This window comes from Loxodonta africana, chromosome 18, assembly GCF_030014295.1.
Source record: "Loxodonta africana isolate mLoxAfr1 chromosome 18, mLoxAfr1.hap2, whole genome shotgun sequence".
NCBI lineage: Eukaryota > Metazoa > Chordata > Mammalia > Proboscidea > Elephantidae > Loxodonta > Loxodonta africana.
Window position 1 is genome coordinate 16181253 of NC_087359.1, and position 15012 is coordinate 16196264.

Below are 15012 nucleotides of genomic sequence, written 5' to 3' on the forward strand. Positions count from 1 at the left end.
TGGAGGTCTGTGCTATCCTGCAGGCCTATCATTTTCTGCACAGAGGTGGCCACTTGGAGCAGAAGGATCCCCATACTCTCAGAGCTCAGCCCCAGGTTAGGGCAAAAGGGAATCATTCAGAGTGGGGCTTACCGGTGCTAGAGGACACCAGGCCAGCAAACAGTGCCCTCTGGGGTGACCCTCACTATTGACTCTGTTCCGCAGGACGAATTGTCAGCAGTGCTTAAGCTCCTGGCCCCTGTATCTACCTAACAGTGTGGGACTGAGTAATTCTGGCAAGCTGAGAAGTTATTAAAAAGCAAATCCTATTTTCAGAAAATCAATAGAAAACCAAGGACAAGGTAGGAGAAAAGAGTATTAGCCCCTGGGGTGCCTTTCAGCTGCTGAGGTATGCTATGGACTCAGGCCCAGGAAAGGCCAAAAGAAAGGCACCACTTTTACCCCAGAGGGAGTCCCAGGAGCAAAGCCTGTGTGGAGACGAGCGAGTCTGGGAGGAAGAGAATTTGTGCTGGGATGAAGTCTGCCACGGCCCAAGGGAAAAGGGGCACAGAAATGGTTGTGCGAAAAGATGAAACCCAAGAACAAAAGTTATCCAAAGATGTGGGATTGTTTAACCAAGAGGCAAAGTGAGAGATGCCATTACACACCCCTGTGAAAGTTTTCAGGACTTGAAGGAGAAGGTATATTCATTTCCTGTGGCCACCATAACAGAGCACCTCAAACTGGGTGTCTTACAACAACACACATTTATTCTCTCAGTTCAGGAGCCCAGAAGTCTGAAATCAAGGTGTTGACAGGACTGGTTTCTTCTGGAGGCTCTGAGGCAGAATCCGTTCAGTGCCAGGGCTTCTGGGGCTTCTGACCCGTTCATTCCGGTTCAAAGCCCTGCTGAGAACTTGCATTTCCACCCTAGATGTACTGAATCAGAATCCACATTTTAACAAGATTCCCCAGGTGGTGTTAAAATGTAGATTCTGATTCAGAATATTGGGGTGGAAACACAAGTTCTCAGCAGGAGTTCAAACCAGAATGAACCAGTTAGAAGCCCTGTTCCGTGGCTCTCTCCCAGCTTCAGGTGGCTGCTGGCAATTTTTGGCATCCCATGATTTGTGGCTCATCACTCTCATCTCTGCCTCCACCTTCACAGGCCTTCCCCCTGTGTGGCTCCAAGTCTCGGACCTCCCTCCCTTTTCTCTTATAGGAGCCGTGGTGGTGCAGTGGTTAAGAGCTCAGCTTCCAACCAAAAGGTCAGTAGTTCAAATCCACCAGCCGCTCCTGGGAAGCCCTGTGGGGCGGTTCTACTCTGTCTATAGGGTTGCTATGAGTTGGAATCGACTCGACCTCAGTGGGTTTTTTTCTCCTACAAGGATACCAGCACTGGATTTAGGCCTACCCTAAATCCGGGATGATCTCATCTTAAGATATTTAACTTCACTACATCTGCAGAGACCCTATTTCCAAATAAGATCACATCCACAGGTACTGGATGTTAAGAGTTCAACATATCTTTTAGGGGGACATTTTAAGCAACCCATGGTGGAGGGTAACCAGCCGATGCTGAGAAGGAAACAGGGAGGCTTATCTGCGCTCCAGCAAGCTCAGTTCAGGTCAGAGGGCAGGTACATCTTCCTGATGGCAGGTGTTAAGGGATGGTGCTGGGGTTGGAGAATTAGTCCCCAGGACAAGATGAACCCCTGAGCCAGCCTAAGGGCTCCCATACCATGTTCATGGTGAGAGAGCAAAGGAGATCACTGAGAGCTAGGAAAAACGGCACTCGATTTTAGTTGCCATTGAGTCAGCTTCGACTCATGGTGACCTCATATGCAACAGAACAAAACATTCCCCAGACATCTAAGTCGATTGGCATAATAAAATCTATTAAGAAAACATTCTGCATCGCACTTTGGAGAGTGGCGTCTGGGGTCTTAAACACCACCTAAGATGCATCAATGGGTCTCAACCCACCTGGAGCAAGAAAGAACGAAAAACATCAAAGACACAAGGTAATTATGAGCCTAAGAGACTGAAAGGACCACATAAACCAGAGGCTACATCAGCCTGAGACCAAAAGAACTAGATGGTGCCCAGCTACAACCGATGACTGCCCTGACAGTGAACACAACAGAGAGCCCCTGAGGGAGCAGGAGAGCAATGGGATGCAGACCCCAAATTCTCCTAAAAAGACCAGACTTAATGGTCAGACTGGGACTAGAAGGACCCCAGAGGCCGTGGTCCCCAGACTTTCTGTTAGCCCAAGACAGGAACCATTCCCAAAGCCAACTCTTCAGACAGGGATTAGACTGGAATATGGGATGGAAAATGATACTGGTGAAGAACGAGCTTCTTGGATCAAGTAGACACATGAGACTATATTGACATCTCCTGTCTGGAGGGGAGATGAGAGGGCAGAGGGGGCCAGAAGCTCCCTGGATGGACACGAGGAGAGAGAGTGGAGGGAAGGAGTGTGCTGTCTCATCAGAGGGAGAGCAATTAGGAGTGTATAGCAAGGTGTATGTAAATTTTTGCATGAGAGACTGACCTGATTTGTAAACTTTCACTTAAAGCACAATAAAAATGAATTAAAAACAACAACAACAAAACGTTGCCCAGTCCCGCATCATCCCCCTGATCCTCGGATACTCCAGTCCATTGTTGTGGCCAGTGTGCACTTGGAGTGCCTTCCAAACTAATGGGCTCATCTTCCAGCACAATATCGACATTATTCTGTTGCCATCCATCAGGTTGTCATTGACTAATCTTTGGAATGAGATCACCAGGCCTTTCTTCCTAGTCTGTCTTTGTCTGGAAGCTCCGGTGAAACCTGCCCACCATGGGTGACCCTGTTGGCATTTGAACTACCCGTGGCATAGCTTCCAGCATTACAGCAACACACAAGCCACCACAGTACAACAAACTAACAGCCAAGTGGTGGCCTAGAACTGTACCTCCTCAGTAATAAGGACAGCCACAGAGGCACTGGTGACAGTGGATATTAAGGTCCCTCCTCTCTACCCAACACCCATCATTCCAGCCCCTTCTTAGCAGCCTGTCGCAGTATTAAATGGCTCCGAGGTTGAAGATACATAAACAAATCTTCTGTTAGTTTCTAGGAATTCTAGTTCTGGGGGTGGGTGGGGGGGTGGGGGGATAGGCCTTTGGTTAAAAAAGAAATTTATGTATTTGTTTCAACTATTAATTTTCCAGGCTCCTTGCTGTGTGTTTTCTTCTCAGGTCAAGGGCAGCAAAGAGCTAAATGAATCACTCTTACTGAGTTAAAAATGTTATGTTTTTAGGCAAAACCACTTTCAAAAGAATAATGTCTGGGCAGGTTTTCAATTTCCCACAAATTGACTTCTCAGTGCCTTTCAAGGAGGAAATGAAAGACAAGGACAATCTATGAACTGAGAGGTTTAAACAGGAACATCGGAACACAGGCCACAGAGCAGTGATAGAGGCTTCCAGACCAACGTGGAAGAGAAGAACTGAGCAAGGAGGCCATCAGAAGAGTGAGCTAGAAGCTTAATTTGAGGGTCAAGGTGAAGTTTAAATTTCATTCTAATTTACTATGTCAGTTCAATTCCTTTTGTAGCCCGAAGCCCTCTGGGTTAGTCAGACATAAAGGGGTCAGGCTTCACAGGAACTATCTACAGATGAGAGCAAGCCAATCGTGAGAGCAGGGCGCTTTCCACAGGGCAGGACAGAACGTGAGCCTGGTTTCTGTGCCCCGGTTTCTTTCATGTGTGATTTCATAAAAAGTACAGTAATTCCTACACACTTTCTGTATGAAAAGAGATTCATTCCACCTGAAATTTGTTAATTTTGCAAGCAACGCAGAATTAGAGGGTTAGAAGGCCATGGCTGGAATTTTTGCCCAGACATTTGGAATTAATCAGAAGCTACTAGCTAAGGGTTTACGGTGTTCTGTTGGCCAAACCAAAAACCAAACCCATTGCTGTGGAGTCAATTCTGACTCATAGTGACCCTACAGGATAGAGTAGAACTGCCCTGTAGGGTTTCTGAGGCTGTAATCTTTACGGAAGCAGACTGAAGAGCAGCTGGTGGCCAAAAATGAAGAAATTGAAGATTTTTACCAGCTTCTACAGTCTGAAACTGATTGAACATGCAATCAGGATGCATCGATAATTACTGGTGATTGGAATGCAAAAGTTGGAAACAAAGAAGAAGAGTTGGTAGTTGGAAAATATGTTGTTGGTGACAGAAATGATGCCAGAGATCGCTTGATAGAATTTTGCAAGACCAACGACTTCTTCATTGCAAATACCTTTTTTCACCAACATAAATGGCAACTACACACGTGAACCTCACCAGATGGAATACATAGGAATCAAATTGACTACATCTGTGGAAAGAGATGATGGAAAAGCTCAATATCATCAGTCAGAACAAGACCAGGGGCCGACTGTGGAACAGACCATCAGTTGCGCATATGCAAGTTCAAGCTGAAACTGATGAAAATTGGAACAAATCCACAAGAGTCAAAGTATGACCATGAGTATGTCCCACCTGAATTTAGAGACCATCTCAAGAATAGATTTGACATGTTCAACACTAATGACTGAAGACCAGATGAGTTGTGGAATGACATCAAGGACATCATACATGAAGAAAGCAAGAGGTCATTAAAAAGAAAGGAAAGAAAGAAAAGACCAAAATGAACATCAGAAGAGACTTTTAAACTTGCTCTTGAACGTCGAGCAGCTAAAGGGAAAGGAAGAAATGATGAAGTAAAAGAGCTGAATAGAAGATTTCAAAGGGTGGCTTGAGAAGACAAAGCAAAGTATTACAATGACATGTGCAAAGAGCTGGAGATGGAAAACCAAAGGGGAAGAACATGCTCAGCATTTCTCAAGCTGAAAGAACTGAAGAAAAAATTCAAGTCTTGAGTTGCAATACTGAAGGATTCTAAGGGGAAAATATTAAATGATGCAGGAAGCATCCAAAGAAGGTGGAAGGAATACACAGAGTCACTATACCAAAAAGAACTGATCAACATTCAACCATTTCAGAAGGTGGCATAAGACCAGGAACCAATGGTACTGAAGGAAGAAATTCAAGCTGCACTGAAGGCACTGGCAAAAAAAAAAAAAAAGTCTCCAGGAATTGACAGAATACCAGTTGAGATGTTTCAACAAAGACACGTAGAGCTGGAAGTGCTCACTCGTCTATGCCGAGAAATTTGGAAGACAGCTATCTGGGCAACTGACTGAGAAAGATTCACATTTATGCTTATTCCCAAGAAAGGTGATGCAACCGAATGTTGAAATTATTGAACAGTATCATTAATATCACACGCAAGTAAAATATTGCTGAAGATTATTCAAAAGTGGCTGCAGCAGTATATCAACAGAGGACTGCCAGAAATTCAAGCTGGATTCAGAAGAGAATGTGAAACCAGGGATATCATTGCTGATGTCAGATGGATCCTGACTGAAAGCAGATAATACCAGAAAGATGTTTACCTGTGTTTTATTGACTAAGCAAAGGCATTTGACTGTGTGGATCATAACAAATTATGGGAATTCCAGAACACTTAGTTGTGCTCATGAGGACCTGTACATAAATCAAGAGGCAGTTGTCCAAACAGAACAAGAGGATGCTGCATAGTTAAAAGTCAGGAAAGGCGTGTGTTAGGGTTGTATCCTTTCACCATACCTATGCAGTCTGTATGCTGAGCAAATAATCCGAGAAGCTGGGCTATATGGAGGAGAAGAGGGCATCAGGACTAGAGGAAGACTCATTAACAACCTGCATTATGCAGATGACACAACCTTGCTTGCTGAAAGGGAAGAGGACTTGAAGCACTTACTAATGAAGATCAAAGACCACAACCTTCAGTATGGATTACAGCTCAACATAGAGAAAACAAAAATCTTCACAACTGGACCAATAAGCAACATCATGATAAACAGAGAAAAGATTGAAGTTGTCAAGGATTTCCTTTTACTTGGATCCACAATCAACACCCATGGAAGCAGCAATCAAGAAATTAAAAGATGCATTGCATTGGGCAAATCTGCTGCAAAAGACCTCTCTAAAGTGCTGAAAAGCAAAGATGTCACCTTGAAGACTAAGGTGCACTTGCCCCAAGCCATGGTGTTTTCAATCACTTCATATGCATGTGAACACTGGACGATGAATAAGGAAGACCGAAGAAGAAATGACACATTTGAATTGTAGTGCTGGAGAAGAATAATGAATATACCATGGACTGCCAAAATAAGGAACAAATCTGTCCTAGAAGAAGTACAACCAGAAAGCTCCTTAGAAGCAAGGATGGTGAGACTGTGTCTTACATACTTTGGACTTATTATCAGGAGTGATCAGTCCTTGGAGAAGGATATCATGCTTGGTAACGTAGAAGGTTGGCAAAACAGAGGAAGACCCTCAAGAAGATGGACTGATACAGTGGCTGCAACAACAGGCTTAAGCATACCAACAATTGTGAGGGTGGTGAAGGACCAGGCAGAGTTTTGTTCTGTTGTAAATAGGGTCGCTATGAGTTGGAACCAACTCGATGGCACCTAACAACAACAATCTTTACAGAAGCAGACTGGCATGTTTTTCTCCCATGATGCAGCTGGTGGATCTGAACCACCGACCTTTTGGTTAGCAGCTGAGCACTTAACCACTGCGCCACCAGGGCTCTTCTTTGGTTGACCAGGGCCATGCCATGGAAACCAGTGCTGGGCCTGGGTGCAGCAGGATCTCCACCTATATAAGAATCAGGCTACTTCCTGGCTGGAAGAAATCTTAGATTGGCACCAAATGTATGAGCAACAACAGAAAAAATGGGTAAATTGGACTTCATCTAAACGAAAACTTTTTGTGCATCGAAGGACTTAATCAAGAAAGTGAAGAGATGACCTAGAGAATGTGGCAGACTGCCACATCTTTCTCCTGCTGAGAGGTTGGTGGGTTCAAACCACCAAACTTTGAAGGCATGTTGAATATCTGTGACTTCCACTTCACACCCTCTTAAACAAACCATTGCCATGGGGTTGTTTCTGACTCATGGCAACCCCATATGTGCCAAAGTAGAACTGTACTCCAAAGAATTTTTGTGTGTGTGTGTGTGCTTTAGGTAAAAGTTTACAGCTCAAGTTAATTTCTCATACAAAAATTATACACTAGTTGCAATCCCTATAATGACACAGCACATTCCTCCTTTCCACCCCAGGTTTCATACGTCCATTCGACGAGCTCCTATCCCTTTCTGTCCTCTCATTCTGCCTCTGGACAGGAGCTGCCGATTTAGTCTCGTGTTTTTTTTTTTTTTTTTATCTACTTGAACTAAGATGAAGCACACTCTTCATGAGTATTATTTTAGGTTTTATAGTCCAGTCTAATCTTTCCCTGAAGAGTTGGCTTTGGAAATGGTTTTAGTTTTGGGTTAACAGAGAGTTCGGGGGCCATGGTTTCAAGGGTTCCTCTAGTCTCAGTCAGACCACTGAGTCTGGTCTTTTTACTCCACAATGGTTGTGACTTTTCAGAAGTAGATCACCAGGCCTTTCTTCTGAGGTGCCCTGGATAGACTTGGACCTCCAACCTTTTGGTTAGTAGCCAACCATTTGTACCACCCAGGGTCTTCACAGTTTCTTAGGCAGCTACACATTTTCCCCCAACACTGGTGACTGCTAGAGTATCTGCCCGGTACCAGCACTTGTTAGTACTTTATTGCTTCGAAGTATTTCTAATCTCATTTTTCTTCATATGAGATGAAATTCAGTCTGCACCTCCCAAGGTCACTTCATCTCCTCGCTCACAGCAACACTGGCAAAAGCAGCAATGAGACCTATCTTCAGCAAGCTCTGTCACTGTCCCTTCTCCAGCGTAAGCGTCAATACTCGCAGGCTCAGCTGGGTTTACGCTGGCTTTACTGTGGAGACCTTGCGTGGTAAAAAAATCTGCACGGGGGACCACAGCTTGGGAGGTAGAGACGGAAGAGGCTGAGTCAGCAAATGCCGGGCCCTGCAGGCTCACTTTACCTTCTGTTATGGGTTGAACTGTGTTCCCTAAAAAGATTTGTTGAAGACTAGGCCCTGTGAACCTGTGAACGTGACCTTGTTTGGAAAGGGCTTTTGAAGATGTTATCAGTCAAGTTAACTTGAGGTCATACTGGAGTAGAGTGGGTCCTGATCTAACATGAATGGTGTCCTTATAAAACAGGAGAAGAGACACAGAGACGCAGGTGGAAGGAAGGTGGCCATGGGAAGAGGGAGGCAGAGACTGAAGTGATGTTGCCACAAGCCAAGGAATGCCTGCAGCCATCAGAAGCCCTCAGAGAGAGCCCGGCCCTACTGACACACTGAATTTGGACTTCTAGCCTCTAGGACCATGAAGCAATCAATTTCTGTTGTTTTAGGGTACCCACTTTGTGTTACTTTGTTATAGCAGCCATCGGAATTCCTGGGGGGCACAAACAGTTGGCACTCGGCTACCAAGGTTGGTGGTTGGAGTCCACCCAGGGGCAACTCAGAGCACCTGGCAATCTATTTCTGAAAGGTCACAGTCATTGCAAACCCTAGGGAGCGCAGTTCTACTCTGAAATACATGGGGTTCCCATGAGTCGGAATTGACTCGACAGAAACTGGCTTGGTTTTTAGGAGTTAATACCCCTCCTGAACATTTAAGCCCTACATTTTAATTTCATATGCACTTGAGAAATTTGAACAATTTACTCCCTCCCAAACCATTCCAAAAGAGCCCTGGTGGCGCAACGGTTAAGTGCTCAGCTGCTAACTGAAAGGTGGGCAGTTCAAACTCATCAGTCACTCCGTGGATGAAAGATGTGGCAGTCAGCTTCCATAAAGATTACAGCCTTGGAAATTCTATGGGGCAGTTCTACTCTATCCTCCAGGGTTGCTATGAGTCAGAATTGACCAATGGCAGCAGGTTTGGTTCTCAGGTCCAGGATGTACTTCCCACGCTCTGATAAGGCAACACTCTAGTCTCTAAATTCTCTTGAACTGAATGATGAAGAAAATGGATACCCAGCGCTGAATTCGGGCCCTGGTGGTGAAGTGGTTAAGTGTTTGGCTGCTAACCAAAAGGTCGGCAGTTTGAATCCACCAGCCGCTACTTGGAAACCCTACTGGAATCGACTTGATGGCAATGGGTCGCTCAGTCGTGCTGAATTCAACTTCTACCCATGCAAAAGACCTGTTGCCTTCAAGTTGATCCCAACTCATAGTGACCGTATAGGACACAGTAGAACTGTCCCATAGAGCAACAAAGGCTGTGATCTTTACAGGTCTGCTCTGTCTTTCTCCCAAGGAGTGGCTGGTGGGTTTGAACTGTCAACCTTTCAGTTAGCAGCCGAGCACTTTAACCACTGCACCACCGGGACTTCTTTCAACTCCTATAATTCTAGTGACCCCAGCGATTTAGAGAGCACCCACAGAACGGCTGGAAACCCTGGTGACGTAGTGGTTAAGAGCTACGGCTGCTAACCAAAAGGTCGGCAGTTCGAATCTACCAGGGGCTCCTTGGAAACCGTATGGTACAGTTCTACTCTGTCCTATAGGGTTGCTATAAGTCGTAGTTGACTCGATGGCAACAGGTTTTTTTTTTTTTTTTTTTTTTTAACGCAACGGCTGTGTCAGAGCAGCTGGGCCAAGAGCTGCGGGAAGAAGCCTGTTCTGGAAACAGTGACCTCTCTGAGCTCAGGTCCGGATCCACGGGGCCAGGATTCTAATCCCTCTCCTCACTTCTCTGGCTCCTGGGAGGCACAAGGAAGAACACTTGAGAAGGTTCTGAAAATTCAGTTCTATAAATGTAAAGAATTGCCCTGCAGACGCCAAGGGGTCTTGTGCAGTTTCACTCAAATGCACAAGCAACAGCCTCAGGGCCTGGCCAACTTAGGGAGGATACAGCTCAAGCCAGACCCCGACTGAGCTGGCCCGAGTTCTAGCTGCAGTTTTGCTGACTCAGGCATACAGTTTAATCTCTCAGTGCCGGTGTCTTCACGTGGTAACAGGGTTAAGATTTGCTCCTTGCCTTTGGGGTAAGGGGCATGTGTTTCAACAAGGATGGGGCACTGTGCCAGAGTCAGTAGGTATGTCCCTCACGTCTTACCACCTTAGTCTCCTAGGGCCGCTGTAACCTAGATACCACAGGTGGGTGTCTTTAAAGAACAGACATTTACTTTCTCACAGCTCTGGAGGCTAAAAGTCCAAAGCTGGGTCTTAGCTGTGTCAATTCCTTCCTTGTTGTTAGCCTCGGCCATTCCCCGGTTCTTGGGGGTCCCCACAGGGTGTCTTAGGCTGGGTTCTCTACAGAAGCAAAACCAGTAAAGCATATAAATAAATATATATACAAAAAAAAAAAAAAACCCATCGCCATCAAGTTGATACCAACTCATAGTGACCCTACAGGACAGAGTAGAATTGCCCCATAGAGCTTCCAAGGAGCACCTGGTGGATTTGAACTGCCAATCTTTTGGTTAGCAGCCATAGCACTTAATCACTACGCCACCAGGGTTTCCAATATACATACAAATATATATATATAGAGAGAGATTTATATCAAGGAAACAGCTCATGCGATTTTAGAGGATAGACTATCCCAAGTCCATGGATCAGGATAGGGCTTCCCTGATTCATGTAGCCGCAGGGGCTCGCAACCCAAGATCGGCAAGTCGGAGAGCAGGACTCTTGCTCACAGGCTGTGAAGATCGACAATCCCGAGATGAGCAGGCAAAACCACAGGCTTCTCCTGATTCATGTAGCTGCAGGGGCTGGCGAACCCAAGATCAGCAGGTAAGCTGCTAGCTCAAGTCTCAAGAACTGGAGGTCAGACGAACAAGAGGCAGCTGCAGGATCCAGAACAAGCCGAAAGCCTTGGCAAGGCGAGCAGGAAGGAAATAGTCAGTGGAAGGCGGAGAGATGAAGGCTGAGGGAGCAGTGAGCCACCACAGGTCACATCCCCACTGGTACCACACAGCAGATTCCATCATGGGGGTGATCACGTATCAGATTTCAACAGGGAAGTGATCACAACATTATACAACTGCCAAAATACTGAGAATTATGGCCCAGCCAAGTTGACACACAATCTTAACCATCACACATGGCATCTGTCTTCCCCAGTGTGTGCCCACCTCTGTGTCTAATCTGCTCTTTTTATAACTCAGAAGTAATTAGGTTTAGGACCCACCTACATTGCATGGCCTCATTAATATAACAAAGAACACCCTATTTCCCAGCAGGATCACATCTACAGAAGCGCTGTGTTGTTATCAGTTGCTGTGACCCCTGTGTGGAGAGGAGAACTGCTCCATCAGGTTTTTCAAGGTTGTGACCTTTCGGAAGCAGTTCACCAGACCTGGCTTCCCAGGCACCTCTGGGTGGGTTCAAACTGCCAATCTTTCAGCTACGAGGCAAGCACTTAACCGTGCGTGCTACCCAGGGACTCCTAAGGGTTAGGATTCCATCACATATTTTGGGGTGATACAATTCAATCTGTAACACTTCTTGTGTTTTTTTTGTTAAGTGCCATTGAATCACTTCCAACTCATAGTGACCCTATGACAACAGAACGAAACACTGCCCAGTCCTGCACCATCCTATCAATCATTGCTATGACTGAACCCACTGTTGCAGTCACTGTATCAGTCTATCTCGTTGAGGGTCTTCCTCTTTTTCACTGACCCTCTATTTTACCAAACATGATGTCCTTCTCCAGGGACTGGTCTCCCGAGAACATGTCCAAATTACACGAGATGAAGTCTCACCATCCTTGCTTCTAAGGAGCATTCTGGCTGTACTTCTTCCAAGACAGATTTGTTCATTCTTCTGGCAGTCCATGATATATCCAATATTCTTCACCAATACCATAATTTAAAGGCATCAATTCTTCTGTCTTCCTTATTTGTTGTCCACCTTTCGCATGCATATCAAAAACCAAATCTGTTGCCATCCAGTCAATTCCGACTCATAGCGACCCTATAGGACAGGGTAGAACTGCCCCATAGAGTTTCCAAGGAGCACCAGGTGGATTCCAACTGCTGACCTTTTGGTAAGCAGCCATAGCACTTAACCACTACACCACCAGTGTTTCCCACATGCATACGAGGTGACTGAAAATACCGTGGCTTGGGTCAGGTGCACCTTAGTCCTCAGAGTGACATCTTTGCTTTTCAACACTTTAAAGAGGTCTTTAATATATATTCTGGGGAGACACAATTCAATGTTACACTTACCTAGTCTAAAGTCACACCTAGACCTGCCTACTCTGTTCTAAGTGTGTGTGATGCTTAAAAAAAAAAACAAAAAACCTAGTGCTTACACTGTAAATAAAAGCAATGCCTTAATATCACTTAATATCATTTTTTTTTTGTTTTTTTTTTAATATCACTGTATAGGTAGTCCCCGACTTATGACATACTCGAGTTACGACTATCTATACTTACGACCATCCGTCTGGGTGTTTCTTTTTTTTTTTTTTTGGTACATTTTATCATTAGTAATATGTACTATATACATTGTTGCAGCATGTAACTTGCTGATGTTATTGTCAGATGCTCACTCGCGGATGATCAGTTTTATGATTTACTGTTCAGAACACTGCCATAGAGATTCTGTTTCCTAAACTAAATCAGGGTCTTCAGTTGCTTGAAAACATGGACCCAAAAGCTGATCAGTTTGCTAAAGTCGACAGGCAGATTCAGGAAGCAGCGAGGTGTTTCTGTGAAATATATGAAGAAAAAAAGAAAAGGACCATATGGACAATCTCACTAATTTTCTTTCTAGAAACGCCATCCCCACTCCTAGGGATAACCCAGAACCCTCCACAAGTGAAGTTATTACTGCAACTCACAAAATGCCAACGTCAGCCAAGTCTTCATCATCAGAGTAAATTTTTATGATTTGTATATGGCACAGGACTAGGCAGTGTTTCCTTCTGTCATACATAGGGTTGCTATGAGTCAGAACTGACTCGACAGCACCTAACAACATTTTTTTTATGTACATTTTAAAATATATCTGTAAGTTTATATGAAATGTTTCCAACTCCCAAAGACAGAGATTGGATTTATAAAGATGCTAGCAAGAAAAGGCAATAATAATGAAAACTAAAAAAGTTAGAACCGACTTAGGACGGAGTCATCAGAATAGGACTGCGTGGTAAATGAAGGACTACCTGTATTTCCAATAGCAACATAACGAAGAGTTGGAATTTCGATCAGGATGGATGCATATTTACAGCCCTGGGTTCAAAATAGCTAAAGCAAGGAAAACAAGTCTGAAAAGGTAAGCCAGGGCTGGAGAAGCCCAGCGTCTTGAAAACAAGTCACATCTGCATTCACAGATAAATACTTAATGGCCCAGCGTGAATTCCATCAACACACGCAGTTTTCATTCACTCCCCACTGAGTTCTATGGAGTAGATATTCTCTCCTACTCTGAATTCCATTTCCTGAACACATTGTAACAAAAAGGGCAGATGAGTCCTTTTGTAGAACAGTCTATCCATCCCAGGCACTCACAGAAGTATCTAACACTTTGTCCTTTTAAAAACACTCACAGACCATTCACTTGCTCTAGGTGTACAGCTCAGTGACTTTTTAGTAAACGCACAGAGTTGTGCAGCCATCATACAATCCACTTTTAGAACATTTCTATCACCCCAAAAAGTCTTCATGTACCCTTCTGAGTTAATCCCCACTCCCACCCCCAGGCAACCACTAGTCTGCTTTCTGTTGCTGTAATTGCTTTTTCTGGACATTTCACGTAAACTGGATCATACTGTAGGTAGTCTTTTGCATCTGGCTTCTTTTACTTTTGAGGTTCAACCATGTTGTAGTATCAGTTCATCCCTTTTGACTGCTGAGGAGTAGTACAGATAGAATGAGCCCTGGGGGTGCAGTGGTTAAGCGCTCAGCTCCTAACCAAAAGTCCAGCAGTTCAAATTCACCAGCCTATCTGTAGGAAAAAGATGTGGCCCTCTGCTTCCGTAAAGATTACAGCCTTGGAAACCCTATGGGGCAGTTCTACTCTGTCCTGCAGAGTCACTATGAGTCAGAATTGACTTGACAGCAGTGGGTTTGGTTTTGGGGTTAGTATGGATAGACCACATTTCGTTTATTCATTCACGCTTTGATGCGTGGATTGTTTCCAGTTTGGAGCTATTAAGAATAATGGTGTTATGGACATCTGAGAACATGAACATGGACCGTCTCACCATTTAGGCAGACCTTCTTTAATGCCTCCCAGAGCCCTGGTGGCGCAGCGGTTAAGAGCTCAGCTGCTAACCAAAAGGTCGGCGGTTTGAATCCACCAGCCACTCTTTGAAAACCCTATGGGACAGTTCTACTCTGTCCTATAGGGTCTCTATGAGCCGGAATCATCTCCACGGCAATGGGTTTTTGTTTTTTTATTTCTTTCAGCAATGTTTTATAGCTTTCAGTGTTAGAAGAATTGCACTTTTTTGTTAAGTTTATTACTATTTTAGTTTTGGGATGCTATTGTGAATGGAACTGTATTCTGGATTTCATTTTCAGATTGCCCAATGCTGGTATATAGAAATAGAATTCTTTTTTTTTTTTTAAGAATTGATTTCTGTGTATTGATTTTGCACCCTGCAACCTTGCTAAACTCATTAATTAGTTTTAGTTTTTTTTTTTTTTTTTTTTTTAATGTGTGTGTGTGAATTCTTGGGATTATCTCAAGTAAAGACAGTTTTATTTCTTTTATTGTCTAGATGTTTTTTGATTTTTTTTGTCTTGTTTTTTGTCTTGGTCCTAATCTTCGGGAAATATCTTTCCGCTTTGGGTATGACGTGAGCTGTGGGTTTTTCATTAACGCCCTTATTAAGTTGGAGAAGTTCTCTTATGTTCCTAATTTCTTGAGAAGTTTTTTTTATTATTATTTTTATTTTCAATCATGGATGCATGTTGAATTTTGTCAAGTGCTTTTTCTGCATCTGTTGGGATGACTGTGTGGCTTGCGTCCTTTATTCTATTAATATGGTATATTAGTTGATACTTTGATG